The sequence below is a fragment of the Canis lupus genome, chromosome 34 (genome assembly GCF_011100685.1).
Source record: "Canis lupus familiaris isolate Mischka breed German Shepherd chromosome 34, alternate assembly UU_Cfam_GSD_1.0, whole genome shotgun sequence".
NCBI classification, from domain to species: Eukaryota; Metazoa; Chordata; class Mammalia; order Carnivora; family Canidae; genus Canis; species Canis lupus.
The window spans coordinates 21824717-21846002 of NC_049255.1; the positions used below are offsets into that span (position 1 = coordinate 21824717).

The 21286-nt window shown below is 36.9% G+C and overlaps 1 long non-coding RNA gene across 1 annotated transcript; it reads right to left on the reverse strand.

Moving 5' to 3' along the window:
- Positions 1-9066: 9066 nt before the first annotated feature.
- On the reverse strand, positions 9067-18637 carry LOC111093903. Its single transcript, XR_005383903.1, has 3 exons — positions 17813-18637; positions 9530-9669; positions 9067-9273 (listed from the first exon to the last, which is right to left on the reverse strand). It is a non-coding gene; the product is annotated as an uncharacterized LOC111093903 (long non-coding RNA).
- Positions 18638-21286: the final 2649 nt, after the last annotated feature.

The window sequence follows — 21286 nt, forward strand, 5'->3', positions numbered from 1 at the left end:
TTGCATTTCATTCAAAATCAGTTTGGAAATTCCTCATCTAAGTATGCAATGAGTGAAGCATTAAAAAACTTCAGCTTTGAAACTTTTGGAGTAATATAAACTGAAAATAAAGTTTACAAAGGAGAAGATGTTGAAATTTATTCCTATAAAAGCAAGACAAGGAAGGAAACAAACCAAGAAAGTACAAACTGTGTAAAAACAATCAATGCTGGAATTGTTTGTATTTTAGAATATGTGAACTTAAAGATTTTTTGTTGTTGTTTTTCATGAGGCTCTTATTTACATTGAATACATTTATTTTCTGTTTTAGAATAAAATAAAATTGAGAAGAACCTTTATTTTGTTGTGTTTAAGTTTGGTGAAACTTTCAACCAAGTGAAAAAAAGAGACAACTTATTCAGTGAGTTTTGGCTTGTAAAAATATTTGTTGATGAAAGGTATTCTAAAAAAAAAAGAGAAAAGACAGTATTTTTTAAGATACATAGCTGAAATATTAACACATTTTTATATGAAATAGAATAGAATATGTTCCCCATTTTTCAAATTTTGCACTGAGCTTATAGAATATTTCAAGTGCTATGAAGAGTGTTTTGTCAGTAAAAAACAAACAAAAAAACAAACAAAAAAAACTGTCTCTAGAGAAGATTCAACTAAAAATGTCAACAATTTCAAATATATGAAAGTAAAATGTAACTTTGAAGAAACAGTTTAGCCAATTGTCTGAAAAAAGTAAAATAATATCATACTGAAAAAAAGTTCTTTAAGAAACACCAATATCATAGTATTAGAAACAGATACATCCAAAAACATTAGTATTCTGTGAACTTATGCAAACAATAATTATTCAGTTACGTTGTTGAGTTCAGATAATTAATATAAAGAAGTTTTTTTAAATTTTTATTTATTTATGATAGTCACACAGAGAGAGAGAGAGAGGCAGAGACACACAGGCAGAGGGAGAAGCAGGCTCCATGCACCGGGAGCCAACATGGGATTCGATCCCGCGTCTCCAGGATCGCGCCCTGGGCCAAAGGCAGGCGCCAAACCGCTGCGCCACCCAGGGATCCCTAAAGAAGTTTTTAAAAAATATTTCAATGTAACTTTAAATGCTTTAATGTACTTGGATACATGTTACTTAAATTTTTTAGGCTGAATTTTATGTTTGAAAATAGGTTTTGAGTAGTACTATTTAAGGTACATCATGTCTTGGAACTAATTTATCAGTCAATTAATGGAAATTTCAAAAATTTGTATAATTAATTTTAGCTCCCTTGTTCTCTCAAAATTGTCCTGAATCAAATATATTATATGATCCTCCTAGATATCGCATAGACGTTTTCCTGTATTGCTGTTTTAGGTCCAGAACAAAAACTAGAGACAAAATACAATTCAATTTTTAAAAACATAGGGAAAAGACTGTAAGGGATCTTTTGGTTTTTTTAAAGTGCTAAAATGATTGTGCTAGATGAGAAAGAAAGATGATGAATTTCTCTTCTTCCCTTTGCATTTTACAAATTGAGATTATGTTATTTTTAGAGGAAAAAGACTACACAAGAGGAAAAAACAACAGAAAGTGTTGGGACCTTCCTGGGGCAAGAGGCATCTGCCAGCAGGACTCTGAGGGCAGCGAAGGTGAAGATGCAGGGACAGCACACATGCCTCCCCTGCATCTGTTGGAGCATCAGCTGGTCAAGATGTTCTTTCCTTGCCCTCCAGACCCAGCCAAGGTGGCACTGACAAATAAGGTCAGATTTTGAGGCGGAGGTGAGTGAAGCATTTTATATTTATATCCATAGACACACACTCTTGTGTATGTTCCAGTGACTTTAGGGGACTTCCCACAGGCGTGGGTGTCCTGTATCTAGTGTGAGCTAAGTGCCTGGCCCACTGAGTTCTCTGGACACAAATCACTGGGGGAAGGGGAAAGTTCCAGTGCTTACAGATTGAGGCGAGAGGGTATCTACCTTTCTCAGCGTTATTTGGCTCTCTTCTGTGCTATCTGTTCACGATGATAGTAACATATAGGTAGGATCTTTTTTGGCAGAGTGTTTGTTTTGTTTCCCTCTCTCTGTGATCCCAAGCTCCAAGTTTCAGGATGCACAGAACGTAGGGACTTCATAACTTCCAGGCTAGGGCTTTTCTGAGTACTCTGATTAATTTAACTGGGGGAGGGAGGGGCAGAGGCTGGGTGGGGTGTGGATATACAAAGAGGATAAATAAAATGCTTAGAAGAGTGCTTGGTACCAAATCAGTACTAGATCAGTATCGGTTATTACTTTAATGCTTTATGAAGGAACAACGCTTTCTATCTAGAAGGGAGAGTTTTAGTGGCAACAAAAAGGAGGTAATGGGAAATGGTATGAAATAACAAGATTTAAGAGTTTAGAAGACATGCTGAACACAGATTATGTGCAAGGCACTGTCAGAGGGTCCAGAAATAAAATAGTAAACGAAAGAGCTTAAACTCTTGCTCTCAAAAAATTCACCACCAGTGGATGAAAGTTAATGGAGTTAAGTGGGTGTGAATGTCTCCCATTTTTATGCAAAATTGTAGCCTTTCTAGTATGTATATAATACCAACTGGTTTGTGTGTCAAAGAGCTAAAGAAAGTAGAACAAAACTCAAGGAGCTTGAGGGAATGGTGCATAGCCGCTCCTTATTAACACATTTAGAGGGCAGCATTTGCATCATGGACTTTTTTTCTACCTTATGGGTCACCTAGCACACAAGAAGAATTCATATAAAATAAAAGTACATTAGGATTGTTGTGGAAGACACTGTGAGGTATTCCCTGAGAGGCCATTTCTATTTCTTTTTTGTTAAGAGAATTTGTTTCTGTTTTGGTTTGAAGTAATAGTGTGCTCAGGAAAGGTGGCTCCCAATCTCTAACAATCCCAGAAAATGAACTGCAGTTAATTGAGACCTAACACTTTTGCTAGTATCTCTCCCTTTTGCCAGTGATTGGTTTGGAGTGGCATGCAGTCCTGCTCTGGTTACTGGAAAGTGAGGGAACATGTGTTGGGAAATTTTACATGAAGGTGTTGGAGAATGAAGGTCAATACAAAAAATGTATTTGATCTCTACATGGAAAAAATAACTTGCTCTGTGGCCTTGGCATTTATCACTTTACCCCCAGGACACAGTTTCCCCATCATATCATATCATATTAATAACCCTTGTCCTATCCAATTAACAAGGTTATTGTTATTGCTAATAGAAAACCATGGATTTGGGGGCACCTGGTGGTTCAGTAGGTTAAGCATCTGCCTTTGGCTCAGGTCATGATCCCAAGGTCCTGGGATCAAGCCCCTCATCAGGCTCCCTGCTCAGTGGGGAACCCCACTCAGTGGGGAGCCTGTTTCTTCCTCTGCCCCCCATCCCATTCATGGTCTCTGTCTCTTTTGCTCTCTCTCTCAAATAAATAAAATCCTAAAAAAAAAAAAAATGGATTTTAACACAATTTCCAAATTTTAAATGCCCATAATACGTAAATGATTACTATTAATTGAAATCTTTAGATTAATACTGATATACAAATATATTAGTAATACATGAAAATATAGGGGGATCCCTGGGTGGCTCAGAGGTTTAATGCCTGCCTTTGGCCCAGGGTGTGATCCTGGAGTCCCGGGATCAAGTCCCACATCAGGCTTCCTGCATGGAGCCTGCTTCTCCCTCTGCTTCTGTTTCTGCCTCTCTTTCTCTGTGTCTCTCATGAATAAATAAATAAAATCTTAAAAAAAAAAAAGAAAGTATTCACTAATATGCCAACCCTGGGAAAATGTGCTTCTTACTTCAAGAAAATTCAAGTAAATATAATAGTGTTTAAAAGACTTTCAATGAATTCATTTATGTATACATATTTCATTTTCATTGTCTTTATTTCTCTCAAAATCTATGTGTAATTTCAGAATTATTTAATCAGGTTCAGTGAACTTAGGTTTATAAAGGTTGAGACCTTCACCTCCCTTTTTTGAGAGCATAATGGCAAGTGCAGTAAGTAAAGATTCAGGTGTCTTATACTGTGACCCCCAACAAACATTCATTTTTTTCATAAAAATATTCAAATACATGGAAAATAACATAGTAATCATCAAGGGCCCACTATCTGTATTTAACGAAGGTTAACTTGCCATATTTTCCTCAGATATATTTTTAGAATGAAGAAAATGTTACAGATACACTTAAGGACCTTGTGTACCCTTTCCTAATTATGGTTTGTGGTGAGTATTTCCAGATCACATTTTTACTTTGCTTATATATCTATTACATAAGGTATTAACTAAGCCTCTCTATCCCAAAGTCACCAAAACACAGTGATTCAAAGGAGATTGGAGTTTATTTCCCCCTCAAAGCCAGATGGTGGAAGATCCAGGGTAGGTGGTCTGCCTTGAACCATGAGATTTAGTTGTTCCACCATCTCTAAGGTAGCAGTTTTGAAAGTGTGATCTGAGGGCTCCTGTGATCACTGGAATTTTTTCAAGGTGTTTTTCAAGATTACCTCCTCTTTTCAACTATAACGACTATATATCTGTGTGAGGCCAAATTTTCTTCATGTACAGCAACAAAAACAATATTAGACTGAATGCAGAAGCAGGTGAGTCTCTACTTGTCTTGAATAAAGTCATACATTAAAAAGATTTTCAAAAGTGTGATACTTTTTCACTAAATTTATTTTTTAAGTTATTTTTCATCAAGAATGTATTGACATAAACATATACTATGTTTTACAATGAAATTGTATTTTTAACGCCTTAATTTTAAATTTGAATTTGATACGTATTAACGGATATTCCAACATAAATAAAAGCTCTTTATTTGTGTCCTAAATAGGAAAAGTAGTAAAATGTAGTGTCTAGTTGGCAGCTGTATTCGGCCAAAATTTTTTCCACTATGAAGAAGGGAGGATGGATTTAAAGGAATGACTAGCAATTCAGTGCAATCTGTGTGTTCATAAGCAATATATAATGATTGTGTAATTTAAGAATTTACATGAATGGGTATCTTTCTGTATGAATCCTCCTGCATGTTACTTTTCTGTAACTCAAAATTATGTTTTCAAGATTTATGTATCCTAATACATACAAATCTAGTTCATTCATTCTAACTGTTGAATACTCTCATACTGCAGGATTACACCACAATTTATTTAAATATTTCTTTGATTGGTGGGTATATTGAAGAGTTCCAATGATTTACAATACACATTTTTCTGCATATCTCTTCGCATCAATATGAGAGCATTTCTCTAGAGATTTCAGGATTAACTTCTGTGTTGTAGGATATACATGACTCCAAACTTCTTTATTAAATTGGTGTTAAATTTTTCTCCAAAATGGTTGCACCAATTTGCAAACTGCTTGCACAGAGTGAGAATCCCTTTGCTTCTTTCTCTGCCAAACTTGTGAATATTGTCAATATGGAGCCATGGAAATGAAAGTTACTGTTGTTTAATTTGCACCTCTGCTTTTAGATATTAGGATGGTTAGAAATAGGTATGATGGCAATCAAAAGAATTCTTGATAACCGTGATTACATAATTGAGGTTTTTTTTTTCACATTAGAAATGTGGAGTTAAGCAGTTGCTAGAATGGTTTTGCAGATCATTAATGTAATCAAGAAAATTAAGCCCAGGCATCTTTCTGCTGCATTATCCTAAGTATATTGACTTTTCCTCCTCATGCTTATCATCTGATGGTTGCAAGATGATTGCCACTATATCTCTTAAATGTTTGATAGAAAAGGGGGGAAGGGGAGGGATGACTCTTATGACTCTCCTCTTAAATCTGGTTCCTTTTATCACCAAAGATAAGGTGCCTGGTCCCCACTCTAACAGACTTCTTCTTATGTAGTTTTTGCTCAGAGTTGGCTTAATTAACCAACGCTAACACATTGTTCTTGTAGCTTTAAATAAGCTAGAAAAAAGATAGGATATGTCCCTCACATTTCTTATTTCAAATTGTCTTAGTTTTTCAAGGAGATATATATATATATATATATATATAGTATACACACACACACACATATATATACATATATATATTTACACATATTTACATTTGGGATAAAATTAAACCTTTATAATGTTGTAAACAGAAAACAAGGTATCTTACCTTTTAAACTCAATGTGACAATCTCTGCCTTTTAATTGCAGTGTTTTCCCCTTAAAGCTAATGTAATTATTGATATAGTTGTGTTAAGTCTGCCTTCTTTGGGAAGAATAAAAGTATGTGCTATAAAACCTACATACATTATCATTATTTTGACTATATAAGAAATTATAAAAAAATAAGTTCTTCAGGAGAAAAGAATCTTATGTTAGATGGAAGCTCAGATCTTCAGGAGGGAATAAAAAATATTAGAAGTAAATATCTAGGAAAATATTTCACAAAACCTCTATTATTTTTATTATATAAACATTTATCTTTAAATTTATTTTTTTAATATTTTATTTATCCATGAGAGACACAGAGAGAGAGGCAGAGACACAGGCAGAGAGAGAAGCAGGCTCCATGTAGGGAGCCCGATGAGGGACTTGATCCCGGGACTCCAGGATCACACCCTGGGCCGAAGGCAGATGCCCAACTGCTGAGCCACCCAGGAGTCCCTATCTTTAAATTTATTAGAGGACTATTAACTGTTTAATGCAAAAATTATATTATATTTTTTACAGTATATATATATATATATATATATATATATATATATATATCCTTTTGGTTCTGGTTCTCTGGAGAACTTTCCTAAAGCTGTTTTATAGAGTTGAATATTATGTGCTTTTCTGTCTACTTTCATTACCCCAAATTTTTTGTTCTAAGTAAAATCTTACTTAAAATGTCTCTCGTGGTGACACCTTTCATTCTTGGACCCAATTCCAACACGTGCTGGGGAAGATGATCTTCCCCAATGCACAAACAATTCTTGGACACCAGAAGGGTATCCAAGAATTCAGCTCAATCCTGATGCTTATCTACTAGAGATCCCACAGGTTAAGGTTTACAGTCCTACCCGCCCCCCCACCCCCCACCCCCCCAACCGTCATCACTCCCTCCTTGTGCTTCAGATACCAATCTCAACCTTCAGATACCAGGTTATTACCTGAGCTTCTGACCACCTGGCTATAAATCAGAGGTTCCCATGACCCTCTTCTTGGGTTTGATTAATTTGCTAGAACAGCTAACAGAACTCAGAGAAATGTTTCACTTATTAGATTATTGGGTTTATAACAGGATATAACCCAGGAACAGCCAGATGGAAGAGATGCTTAGGGCAAGGTATGTGGGAAGGGGGATGGAGCTTCCATGATCTCTCCAAGCTTGCCACTCTCCCACCATCTGTGTGTTCTAACCCACCAGGAAGCTCTCTGAACCATCCTTCTGGGGTTTTATGGAGGTTTCATTACTTAAGTATGACAATTAAATCATTGGCCACTGGTGATTGAACTCAATCTTCAGCCTCTCCCCTACATATTTACCCCTCCTTGGAGGTCAGAGGGTGAGACTGGAAGTCCTAACCCTCTAATCACCTGTTTGGCTACCTGCAACCAGCCCCCAATCTTAGGTGTTTTGTAAAATCACCTCGTTAACATGATAAAAGACATCTTCATTGCTCTCAACACTTAAATATTAAGGGTTTTAGAAACTCAGTGCCAGAAACAGAATAAAGGACAAATGTATATCTCTTATTATAAATCACAATATTACAGCCACCATTCACTTTCTGAGGGCCATGATACTTTGCAGGTTGTTGTCACCGAAGACAAGAGACAGTATACCCTAGATTTGGTGACTGTGACTATTATTAATTTCCCTAACCATTGCCAATATTTAGCAAATGGAATTGGCTTTGCCATAGTTACCTTGGAGTCAGTACCTGTGCATATCCATTTTAGGCTGTGGTGTCTATCCAAAAGAGCGCATATGCCAAAAGATGCCTTGGCGCCTGCAACCTGCAGCATTTCCTGAATAGCCACCTCATGTAACATCATTTTTAAGTATTCTCTAACTGGTTTTCAAGAGAAAGCCAGAGAAATAAAGGCTTTCTGGCAGAACACTTATTTTTTTTCCAAAAAGAATTTAAGGAGAATGAACCCACAAATAAGTCACCTCAGGGTGGTTTCAATAGGCCATAGTGACCTCCTATGATGGAGGTCTCTGTGGGGATTTTTCTGTGCACCAGGCCTTTATTGTTACTTGTGAAGCTGGACTATACTCCGACCCTCATTTCTTCTAAATTATACTGCTAGTAGCTAATCTTTCTAGAATGCTTAAGGTTTGAATATAAATCATATCAATTAATCTTTTCAATAACCCTCTGGTGTAAGTGACATTTCTTCCATTTTACCAGTGATAAAACTAAACAAAAGATATGAGAGATTACCTTACATTATATTGTTAATAGGTTTCAGAGCTCAGACTTCCCATTACAGCACTGGAGATGCTTATGGTTATAGGATATTTTGACTCTGACACTGGTGTCTGAATTCAACTGGACTAATCATTATAGGCAAATTACTATAATAACAGTCACAAATCTCAAAGGATTAGAAGAACAGAAGCTTATTTCTCCTTATATAAAAATTCAAGTCTGGTGGTCTTCTATACAGTGTTTCAGGAACCTAAGCGTCTTCCATTTTGCACTCTACCAGTCTCTGTGTCCTCAAAGTCCTCTCCTTTCAGTGAAATAAGGAAAAGAAGGAGCATGGAATAAGGAATATAATAAACTTTTATAGGCCAGCCTGGAAGGGGTACACATCACTTTTCATTAGTCGGAACTCAGTCATATGGACATACTAACTGCAAAGGAAGCTCAGAATATGGTTTAACTATGTGACTAGGAAAGAGATGTTTCAAATACCTACATTGGCTATGACCACTTAGATTTACATAGTTCAATACAGAAATACTTGGCTTAAAAATATTTAACATTTTAAAAATTAGCAAGTGTATTTTTTAATAGATACCCTTAGCCTATACATGATTCTCAGTCCATCTCTGAGTCTTATCTTAACCTGTCTAGAAAAAGATTCAACTACAAATAACAACAACCACAAAGTAATATTGGCTTAAAAAGGTAGACATTTATTTCATTCTCTCTCTCTCTCTCTCTGTAAAAGAAGTTCAGATTGAGCTTGAAATTACATTGAGAGCTGGTATGGTATATCCACCATCATTAGGAATCCAGACTCTATCGGCATGACTTGTACCTGTGACCTTCTATCATCAAGGCAACTTCATGGCGATGAGTGTTCCCATCTTCCAACCATATTGCAGGCTGGAAAAAGATATGAAGAAATATGGGCTTTTCACAAATTTTTGTCCTTTAGTAGTTCAAACTAGGATTTCAGAGTTTGGTGAACTCTGCTTCCTAGCATTGATCAAAAGAGCTATATCAACATGTCCTACTAAACAACTCATACTGCTACATATAACCCCTACTTTGTCTTCTTTTTTTAAATATTTTTCCCTTCTTTCCTAACTTCTTTTAATGTATATTTGTTGAAAACTGTTATACAGCACACACATTGTACCTAGGAATCAGTGAAGAGCAAAACTTTCATGGTTTTTGTCGTTGTGGAGTTTATAATCTTTGTCTTCATATATCCAATGCTTGTTTAACACCTTTCCAGGATTAATTATCCTAAAGAGCAAGCTGCATAGTTCTCTCTCACTAAAAAAAAGATAATATTTAGCAATGAAATGGTTGAGAACAGAAAGCTTGGATGGATTTGACTTCAAACTCTACTTTTTACTAACTGAATAACCTTGAAAAACATCTTCATTTCTTTGTATTTTAAATTCCTCGGTGTTAAAATAAAGATAATAATATCTAATTGATGGAGGTATTATGATCAGAGTTATAAGTAGAACAAAATACCTAAACTTTATCTCAGTGTATCATATTATAGAATAGTTAGACAACACATACATATCTTCACTGGCATTGAAATAACTGAACTTGGCATCAAATTAATTAAATTGTCAAGAATGCTAAGTTTCCATACAAAGTTATAGTATGTCTTACATGATTTATAATACCTATGCATGAGACATATCATAAATATGTTCAATTCCAGTTATATATTTTAGACAGACTTAATAATTTAAGCATTCTCTCTAGATAACTCAGTCTTTGCTTGAAGGAGTTAGGAATATGCTTAGTTCTTCAAATTTCTAGTCTGCTACTTCCATCCTGTCTTCTCTCCAAAATGATATGGATGTATGGTGGGGAAAAAAAAAAAGTCATGTAAGTAGCCTCAGTGCTGTAAGGGTGATGCAACTTGATGTAGCATCTCCTATATTTTTTACTGTTATGGTCAGTGAAGTCAGGTGGTTTCTGCTAATTTGGACTGGTATTAACTTGTTCTGTCTTATTTTTTTTTCACAATTGGGAAACAAGCTAGTGTCTGAGGATCAGGACTCCATCCACTTAATTTTCTTTTGATATCTTTCAGTCCCATTCCCAAAGTAGGCAGATTTTTCCCACAGAGACTAAAGAAGCAAGATCATTGCTCAGGACATTTTTCCTTCACACTAGCAGACACCATTTCCTTATCATTGGTCTTACACCTATACTGCAGTTCTGAAAGTGGTGCTTAACTGCAGGCTAGGGTTCTTCTAGGAAGGTCTTTAAAGTCATATCCTAGAGTTTCCATGTTCTTAGGCTCCTCTATCCTAGTGGAAAGTTTCTAAAACCTCTAAAAATTACCACTAAGTTGCCAGTTCTGATAGTAAAGCAAAAACAGAAACAAAACAAAGAAACAAGACTACTGACACCAGAACTCATACATATTCTGTTCTTTCCCCTCTTCTCAAAATTCCTTTTATTGAAATATTTCTCCTTCCTCTACCATCTTTCTTCTAAGTAGGGTATTAAGTCTCATGAAATAAATGAAAAGTTACTTTCTCAGTACTATAGAAAATGAAATTGCCTAAGCCTAGTCCTGATATTTGTTAGATATAATGAATGAATCTTGAAAATATAAATGTTTTCTTTTAAATAAGTATGAATTTATGACTATTATCTTGCCTCAAAATTCCATTTTGGGGTCTTCCTTTTCCAACTCCAAAGAAGTAACTAGTGTATTTTCCCTTCTTTCATAAGCAAATCTAAACCCAGACAAAATACATGAAGCAACTCATTTTAGTTGTTAGACTCCAGGCAACACAGGAGTATGAACCTGACAGAAAAGGGAAAAAATATAATAAGCCGTATAATATGTCCCAGATTTCTACCTGATAGCACTTTTTAGATAGTGGTACAGGTAGGGAATACCCAAGCAAAAAACAGTTTTGCTGAGTTTATGAAAAAAAAAATGTAGTTCTGGGAAATTGAGGGGTTTAGAATTAGTGGAGATTACTAGGCAAAGCTACTCTAGAAATATTCATAAGGATCCCTTTATGTCTGTTGCTTTATGTGTGTAGGGTGAAACTCCCTGGGACTTAGAAAATAATGACTCCAAAACTTAGAGAGGGTGTTGTTCAACTTCAAGCTGGCCAAAGTAGAGAGGCCTTATTGAATACTTTGGCCATTCAGCAGAGATCACAGAAAGGTCATGCCTTACTGAGTGATAAAACAGAAAAAATAAATAAATAAATAAATAAGATCAACCTAGAATTCTATATACATTGAAAATATGTTTTGAAATGAAGTTGAAATAAAGACTTTGTTTTTTTAGACAAACTAAAGTTAAGAGAATTCATTGACATCAGACCTGTGCTACAAGAAATATTAATGGGAGTTCTTCAGGCAAAAGAATATAATCAGGTAGACACTTGGATCTACACAATGGAAGAAAAGACCCAGAAATGATTAATGATAGGACAAATATATTTTTTCATTTTAAAATTTATTTTAAAGAAAGTGATTGTTTAATGAGAAAATACTAGCAATATATGGAAAAGTTTATAAGATATGTAGATATAAACTATCTAAAAAATGTAGGTTAAAAATAAAAATATTATAAATGAATAGCATGAACATACCTAAAATTCAGATCTTAATTTCTAAATAACTTTTTCAACTTCCTGTTTCAGTTCATTTTATCACTACCACGAGAAAAAGATACAAGCTAGACATTCAATGGCTTTTCTTGGACCTATCAGAGAACTGAGGAAACAGGACAATCTACCACTCTGATATTTGGAGAGACACATGCATCCAGAGAGATGTAGCTAAGATCTATCTACCTAAAGGGAGGCCCCTGGAGCCATAAACCTATAGGAACACTGAACTAGTAATTCTGATGACCTGCTAGAGATTGTGGATTGGCACAAGACTAAAAAACTGCTAGGCCATGTAGTCTTAAGGAGACCCCTCCAAAATTTATGAGCTTTACATCCAGAAACCCAACCAGCTCACCATGGTGAAGTTTCAAGAAAGGTTCTTCTGTGGGTATATCAAGGGAGGGGAAGAGTAATCGTAGTAATTTTCTAGGGCTGCCCTAACAAGGTACCACAAATGGGTGTGGCTTGAAACAATAGAAATTGATTGTTTCACAGTTCTGAAGGCTAGAAGTCTGAAACTAAGGGGTTAGCAGGACCATGCTCCCTCTGAAATATATAGAGGAGAATCCTTCCTTGCTTCTTTTTAGCTTCTGATGGTGGCCATCGGTCCTTGGTATTTCTTGACTTGTGACTGCATCACTCCAATCTCTGTCTCTGCCATTACGTGGCATTGTCTCTGTATATCTGTGTTCACATTTCCTTCTTCTTATGAGAATATTAGTGTTAGAAGATTAAGACTTACGCTAATGATCTGATCTTAACTTGACTGCATGTGTGAAGACCCTTTTTCCAAATACGGTCTGTGCTTTCAGGTGTTGAAAGTTAGGAATTCAATGTATATTTGGGATGGGGGAAAATTCAGTTCATACCAGTAATCATTGTGGAGTATACTCAGAACTTTCATGACAAAAGCCTATTGTTCAGGAGAAAGGACTTTTCCAGAGCCATATCCCAACTCAGGTAAGAGAATTCCTTCCACTCCTTTTCCTTTCAGCCTTCTGTCTCAGCTAAGAGAAAAAGATAATAAAACAGACACAACAGGGGTTGGAAAAAACAAACAAGATCTGCCACTGGAGAAACAACTGTGGAGGTCACAGTCCTGACACACAGATCCACTAAAAGACTAAAAGTTTAATCAGAGTATTATAAAACAGTTCCTTTACCACACACCTTACCATCACACCAACAGGGACCCAGCACAATAATAGTGGATTACAGCTAAAATGGCTGCAAGACACAGACTCTCTCTGAAGAGGAATATTTAAGGAAGCCTACAGGACACTAAAGGCATTTGAATCTACTGGCACTTACAGATACAGCAAACATTAAAAGAGCCCAACTTCTAGCCAGATTAACACAAATCCTCACACTAAAGACCTATTTATCTCAGTCTCTATTACTCAATAAAACATATCCAGCCTTCAGAGCATGCCAAAAGGCAAGAAAAAACATAGCCTGAAGAGAAAAACCATCCTCAAAGCCATCTCAAATATGACACAGATACTAAAATCATCACATAGGGAATTAAAATGATTATAATTAATATGTTAAAGGCTTTAAAGAAAAAGTAGACAACTTGCAAGGATAGTTGGGAAATGTAAGCAGAGAGATGAAATACTAAGAATCAAAAGGAATTTCTAGAAATTTTTTTTTTTTTTAAATCACTGTACCAGAAATGAAGACTGCCTTTGATGGGTCATCACTAAATTTGACATTGTTCAAGAATCAGTGAGCTTTAAGGTAGGCAAATATACACTTTTCAAACTGAAATTCAAAAGGAAAGAATATAGACAATAGAGAAAAAAAAAAGAAAAAAGTAAACAATCAAGAACTATGGGACTACTTCTGGAATACCAGAAGAGAAAAAGTGAGAGTAGAAAAGAAAAAAAAGTGAGGTAATAATGACTAAGAAATGAGCAAAATTAATGTCGCACACACCAAACCACAGATGCCTGAATGTCAGAGGATGATAAACAGGATAAATGATAAACAAACATACACACATACATTTATATAGACCACTAAGCATATTATACATATTATATTCAAACCCAGAAAACCAAAGAAAAAGTGAACATCTTGAAAGAAGACAGAAAAAAATAATATTTTATCTATTGAGGGAAAAAAGATAAGAATTACAGCAGACTTGTCATCAGAAATCATATAAGCTAGAAGAGAGTGGGATGATATTTTTGTGTTGAAAGGAAAAACAAAGCAAAAAAAAAAATCACCAATTTATAATTTGTATCTAGAGAAATGAAGCTTCAAATGTGAGGGAGAAATTAAGATTTTCCCAGAGAAACAAAAACTGAAGGCAATCCATTGCCAGCAGATCTTCCCTGAAAAAAATATTAAAAGAAATTCTTTAGGCAGAGGGAAAATGATATAGGTAAGAAACTCAGATCTACATATAAAAGGAGTCACATTTCCTAAGCAGATTGCTAATTCTAGACCTAATTCAGGGAAAACAAAATAAACCCAGAACACTTTGCGGTGCCAGGAAGTAAGGAAATGTTTAAAAGGGGGGCGGGGGGGGGATGTCAAAGTGACACAGGAGCCAGTGTGAAAGACCTCCCAATGGTCAAAATTAGAAATATACAAGAAAAAAAATCAAATAATGCCATGTTGGATTATAATTGAAAGCAGAAAATAAATATGCTGCATGGATATTGCCATGTATAAATGATTAAACCAATAAATAAATGGGAAAGGTGGAACAAACCTTTACAAAAGAATTTCAAGTAATATATGTAGATGCACCTCCTTCTAGAAATTGGAGGTTAATTTCCGTCTTCTTGAGTATGGATTGGGCTTAGGAATTTGCTTCCAAATAATAAAGTATGAAAGGCAAAACATAGTAACTTAACAGGGGAGTATCTAAAGACTCCAACTTAATCAAGTGACCAAAGTTAAGAACACCAGTGATAAGTCATTGCTATTATTAACCTTCTGTTATAATGTGATGAGAATACACTACACCTCTGTGGTATTCCTCTCAAAAAAAACAATAAACCCTATAATCATGAAAAATGTATCGTAATTGTAAAAAAGCCATATAACAAACACCTACTGAGAGATAGTCTGTAAAATACCCAACTAGTACTTTTCGAAACTGCCATGGTCATGAAAAACAAAGAAAAGTGAGAAATTTTGAAACACCAGAAGAAACAAAAGAGTAATGATCAATAAATGCCATATAATGGATCAGATCCTGGAATTTAGTTAATAGTAATGTACCAATGCTAGTTTTTAAAATTTTGATAAATGTACCATGGTTATATAAGATGTTAATTTTAGGGGGAACTAGGTGAAGGATATATAGAAATATTTTGTATTATTTTTACAACTTTTCTCTGTATCTAAAATAAATTCCAGAATTTAGAAAAAAACATTTACAAAAATAAAGGGATGAAAAAGAGATATATCATATAAACACATGTCTTAAATTTTTTGAGGTGGCTATATTAATTTCAGACAGACTGCAGGAAAAAGAAATATTACCTGGGGCAAAGTGGAATGTTTCATAAATATAAACAGGCAAATGCATCTAGAAGACATAACAACCTATATGTATATTTACCTAATAACAGAGCTTAAAATATAAGCAGGAAAAAAAAATAGAACTAATGCAAGAAAACAAAACTACTAGTAGTAAATAGTATGCATGCTGATAAGCCACTAATACCCATTCATTAAATTTCTGTAGATAATTTAATTGGAAAGTATTTAGAATTCTAGGTTCAATAAGTAGCCCAAGTTCTGTACCGGTCCTGCAACTGGAATTGGCAAGCCACTTCATCATCACAATTCCTCATCTATACAACGGGAGGACTTTATAACATCTAGGGCTCCTTCTAGATTCGATTTTCTGCAATTTTACATCAATGTCCATATCAAAAACATGAGAGAAGGAAACTACTTTCAACAAAGTTGCCAAATATACTTCCCCAAATTTAAGAGATGACTAAAGGCAATTGAAATGAACAAGAGCTGAAACAAACTATCAAAACTTACCTGTCATCAATTTTTTAAAGAAAATTTTTGCTTTATTTTATTTAAGTTTTTGCTTTTTTGATTGATTGAAAGGATTCACACCATTTCAAAATCAATCTTGGTATACCCACCCTCCAAGTTTTTTCTGAAATCATGGACTACAACAAAGGCATTAGGGAAGAAGACTATTTTCAAAGGAAGTCATTATGCATATTATTCTTGGAGTTTGTGATTTTGTAATTCTTTGTACTAAATGTTTCAATTCTTTCTTTAATATCAGGGATGAGAGTTTCAAGGTACTTTCTGTGACCCTACTGGAGATTTCATTTACATAATATAAAATTATATCAAATATGAGCGAATCTCAAAGTTGTTGAATCAAAGAAGCCAGACATAAGAAGGCATATGGATTATCCCATTAAGTATCACACATTTCTAATAGCTGAGTAATATTCCATTGTATACATAAACCACATCTTCTTTATCCATTCATCTTTCGTTGGACACCGAGGCTCCTTCCACAGTTTGGCTATCGTGGCCATTGCTGCTATAAACATCGGGGTGCAGGTGTCCCGGCGTTTCATTGCATTTGTATCTTTGGGGTAAATCCCCAACAGTGCAATTGCTGGGTCGTAGGGCAGGTATATTTTTAACTGTTTGAGGAACCTCCACACAGTTTTCCAGAGTGGCTGCACCAGTTCACATTCCCACCAAAAGGGGCAGCCTGGGTGGCTCAGTGGTTTAGCACCGCCTTTAGTACAGGCCATGATCCCGGAGACCCGGGATGGAGACCCACATCAGGCTCCCTTCATGGAGCCCGCTTCTCCCTCTGCCTGTGACTCTGTCTCTCTCTCTCTCTCTCTCTGTGTGTGTCTCTCATGAATAAATAAATAAATAATATTTTTAAAAAAGTATCGCACAAAAGCAGAGAATATTTACTTCTAATGTCAGGGAAGTGGTTGTATTTAAGGTAAAGTGCTAGTGACCAGAAGAGAGCTCAATGAGACTTCCAGAATTCTGGCAATATTTCTTTCTCTTTCTGGATGCTAAGTATTTTTTTTTATTATTATAGTCCTTGAGTACAGTTATGACACATATACTTACCTGTATGCATGCACATTACATATAATAGTATAATAATATATTCATATAGTATCACAATTATATATTTTAAAAACATGCTTCTAAACACAGGACTTCATTTGAGCCTCATAATAACTTCCTTGGACTGGTGATGTAGGGATCATTGTCATTATTTTAGACACAAAGGAAATGAGTCTTCAAAAATTCATGTCAATTCAATTCAGCTAACATTTTTTGTGTACCTAGTATATTCCAGGAAGAAAAAAAATATACTGGATAGTAAGATACAAATAGTCCTTACAGTTTAAAAAAATGAAGTAAAGTACCCCCAGAGCACATAGCTGAAAAAGGTCATGGCATTTTGGACATAGAAGGGACCCCAGACAACATCAGTGCTCTCCTCTTTTAGAAGAGGGCATGGCCAAGGGCATGGACTTTTTAGTGGCCCTGGTTTGGGTTGGATTTCTAGTTTCAATACTTAATCCCTGGGTGACCCTGGGCAAGTTACCTACACTCTCTCCACCTCGGTTTGCTGATCTGAAACGTAGTATTAAAAATATCCATCTTAAAAATAGCTCTGAGGTAAATTTCAAAAATCTGGGAGCAATCCTAGCACACCACCCAGCAGCTAGTCATCATAAGTTACTCTGTCCCCTTCAGGTGACTTGAGGTAAGGGGCTCACAATCCAGCCCCCTTTCTAGCAGGTTTTTCTGCTTCTCCAAATACGTACAAATGAGATATGAAGTGTTAGATACACTGGGATGTGAGGCACATGCTATACAAGCCCTGTCCACTTTCCAGGGAATCTGCGTGTGGAGCTTCTGTGTTTCATAACCCGTGGTCCAGAGGGGAGGCAGAAGCAATCCTGGTGTTGATGGCAGGGCTGCGGGGGTGCAGATGAGTAATCCTTTCTGGGAGGAAAGCAGATACGGCAGCCTGGAAAGCACACGTTCGGGGAGGCTGAGTAGGAGGATGAGCTTAGATGAGCAAAGACCACCATCCTGGGCATGTGATGCAAAGCCTCGGGAATGTGTCCGAATCCAATCCAGTGGCCGTCCTCATCATGCTCTGTAGCCCTCTGAGCCTCGGCAGCTGTCACGGTGACTGATGTGCGACACCCTGACCTTTGCTGACACTGTCCTTCCTTCTTGTCTTTCACCCACGGCTGTCCCTGTTTTCCACATCACGCTGGCTGATGGCTTATGGGTCTGTAGAGCTACTTGGGGGAAAATCCCATTCTCTGTCATCCTGTTCCTGGGACTGTGATCTCCTACTGGTTTAGGTGATTGATGGGAACTCTCATTCTAGTAAAATACACTCTGCTCCTTTGCAAGGGTCCCTCCCCACATCAGCCATTGTCTTCATGCCATTAAAGGAGGACCAGACTCTTCAGAATATATACCTCACCAATGAGGAGCTCCCATGTATCTTGTGAGGCACCTCCGTATCCAATACCTCATCTGGTTTTCATGACGGCCCTCTGGGGGAGCCACACAAGGGTATTATTTCCTTTTCACTGATGAAGAAAACAAGGTTCCAAATGGTCTCTGGAATTCTCCCAAGTTCCATGACAAAGTAAGTGGCTATCAGAATCAGAACTCAAGTCAACTGAAAACCAGCTCATTGGCTGTCACCATGCTGGTTCTGGATTCCACTGATGTACTTCAATGGCTCCTACTGCTTAGCAACCTGGTCTTCCCTAATTTGTATTTGTTCTAGAAAGGCTATCAGCAAGAAGAGTTCTCTCTCCTGTACTTACCATGTTTCGTGAAATTGAGGAAAGGGAGTGCATGATTCGAATGGACAATTGGAGGTAGCTTCAAGAATCAGTTTGTACGTTAAGTTTAGGGAGCTATCCCCAGCAGCCTCAGTCTTGGATTGCCTCCATCTCCCCTTTATGCTCGACAGCACCCTGCATGCACATTTAAAATGCATGGAAATCATCTACTTATGCATTTCTCTCACTCCCGTAGACCCTCGAGTTCAGGGACCATGTTCAGGGACCATGTTATTCATCTTTGTATGTTGTGGTACCTGAACACGGCAAACTTGAAAATCATTGAATGATTGATTGAATATAAGATAACATAGTCAACGGTATTGAGAGTCAAAAGATATCTAAAGGTGATGCACCCTGACCCTTGTTTGACAGAGGAGGATGCTGAAGCTTAGAGAGTGAAGAAGGCACATTCAAGGTCAGAGAGAGTAAGATGAGGGAACAAGAGGCTGGTCACACTCCTCCAAAGACTGGTCTATACTGCTCAGTTCTGGCTGTCTAGCGTATTGTGCAAGTTCTCTATCCTTTCAAATTACCCTGTTGAGTTACAGCTAAAGAGAATGAAGGATGCCCCAATCTATGTTGCTGGACAAATCTCCCCCTCCAGAAGTAACTGGAGTAATATTCTTCAGAAAAGCTTCTATATTCTATTACCCAGACTTCAGCAGTCACTAGCTCTTTGGTTCACCCTCTGTGGTCTCATAGCCACTTTGGTGGGTTATTTGTCCTTGCACCTTACTGATTCCCCTAAGAATGGATGTGATGCACCTCCTCTGCCATTCCCTAAGCATTGAGCACGAGGCTTTAAAATGCCTATCAAAAACATGAAGACAACAAAAGGGAATTGCCAAGCCAGAAGGGGAAAACTAAATATTGGCTATTACACAGCAATGCTTCCTGGTGCCTACTCACTAAATCCCATCACAAAGAGGCAGTGGCTGCCTCTGTGCCTCTTCCACTTCTGGCCTCCCAACACTCTGCCAGGGTCTACTTTTCAGAGCTGCCTCTACTAGATCCTTTCCTTGAGTATTAGTCTCTTACTCCCAACTCTGATCTTTAGTCCTGCAAGAAAAAAATCTAAGAGGATCTTTTAATATAAAAAGGAAAATTCTTTGAGAAGATCTAGCTCACTCCCTACTTGGATGATTCATTAGGCAGAATTTGTCAAGGCAGGTCTGAGGAATTTGCATTTGCATCCCTTCAACAGTACTGGCTACCCAAAGGCCAAAGTATAGGTAGTTATGTGCATAACCAGAACATTCCACAGAGGGAATGAAAGAAGATCAAGTGGCATTCCTCAAAGGAAATTCTTCCTCCTTTATTAATCCATAGGAGGAAAATTCATGGTAAGCTAAGATAACCTATTTTGTTCAGGTGTTCAGCCCTAAAGCACTTTGCCCAAAACTTGGGAGCTGGTACGATAATCAGGTACGAATAGCTGATGGATTTAGGATTTGTGTGTATTATTAACAATAATTAACATTTATTGAGTGGGTACTATATGCCAGGGACTGTGTTTAGCATTTTACATGCATTCTCTTACTTAATCCTTCCAAAATCCTATAAAAAGGCACAATGATGCATTCTGGGTGTGGTTTAGGGTGCGGCTGCTTCATTGCCCAAATCCTACCATTCATCCCTCCTCTTCTCCAGAGTTCCTAGCCAAAGAGCATATTCACCAAAGGATCGGCAGCCAAATGGGAAAGTGCTGATATTATTAATGTCTGGGAAAGCCCATAAAGGAGAGCACAGTTCAGGCCTGAGGCTTAGGAGAAGCAGACCTAGCATCTACTCTAACCCAGCCTTCAGCGTGCATAGAGGCTAGGACAAAGCACAGAACATGGTCAGCTTCCTAAAGGGATACCCAGAGTGAAAAACAATGGGTCATGGAATCTAACTTTAAAAGACTGTTGCTTCTCACAGTGACCCTCTTGGGTTCTGGCCAGTTAGATGAAGAATTCCTGCTCCTTAGGAGGAATCCAGTGAGGTTAGAGAGAGGAGTGTGATATAAGGGGAGAAGCTGACCTCACTATAGGTTAAGGCAGATTAGTGAATACAGTGAATACAGAGCCATACCTGTGTCTCCCATCCCTATGTCACAGAGGAAGAAATCACAGCTCAGTGAGGTTAAATCTCTTGCCCATTACCACATGGCTAGAAAGTGGTCTTCAAAGGCAGGCTCTCTGGTTCCAAATCCTTAACTTATAACAGCTGCCTAATGATAGCACTTCTTAATCATTGATTTTTGCTATCCCTATTAGAAAACCTCAATCCTTCCTAAGTAATTCCCCATTGTGTCCAGGAACCTCCAAAGAATATCTCTCATTTTTGTTTCTTTTTTTTTTTAAGATTTTATTTATTTATTTATGTGCATGAGAGAGAGAGAGAGAGAGAGAGAAAGAAGAGAGAGGGGGGCAGAGACACAGG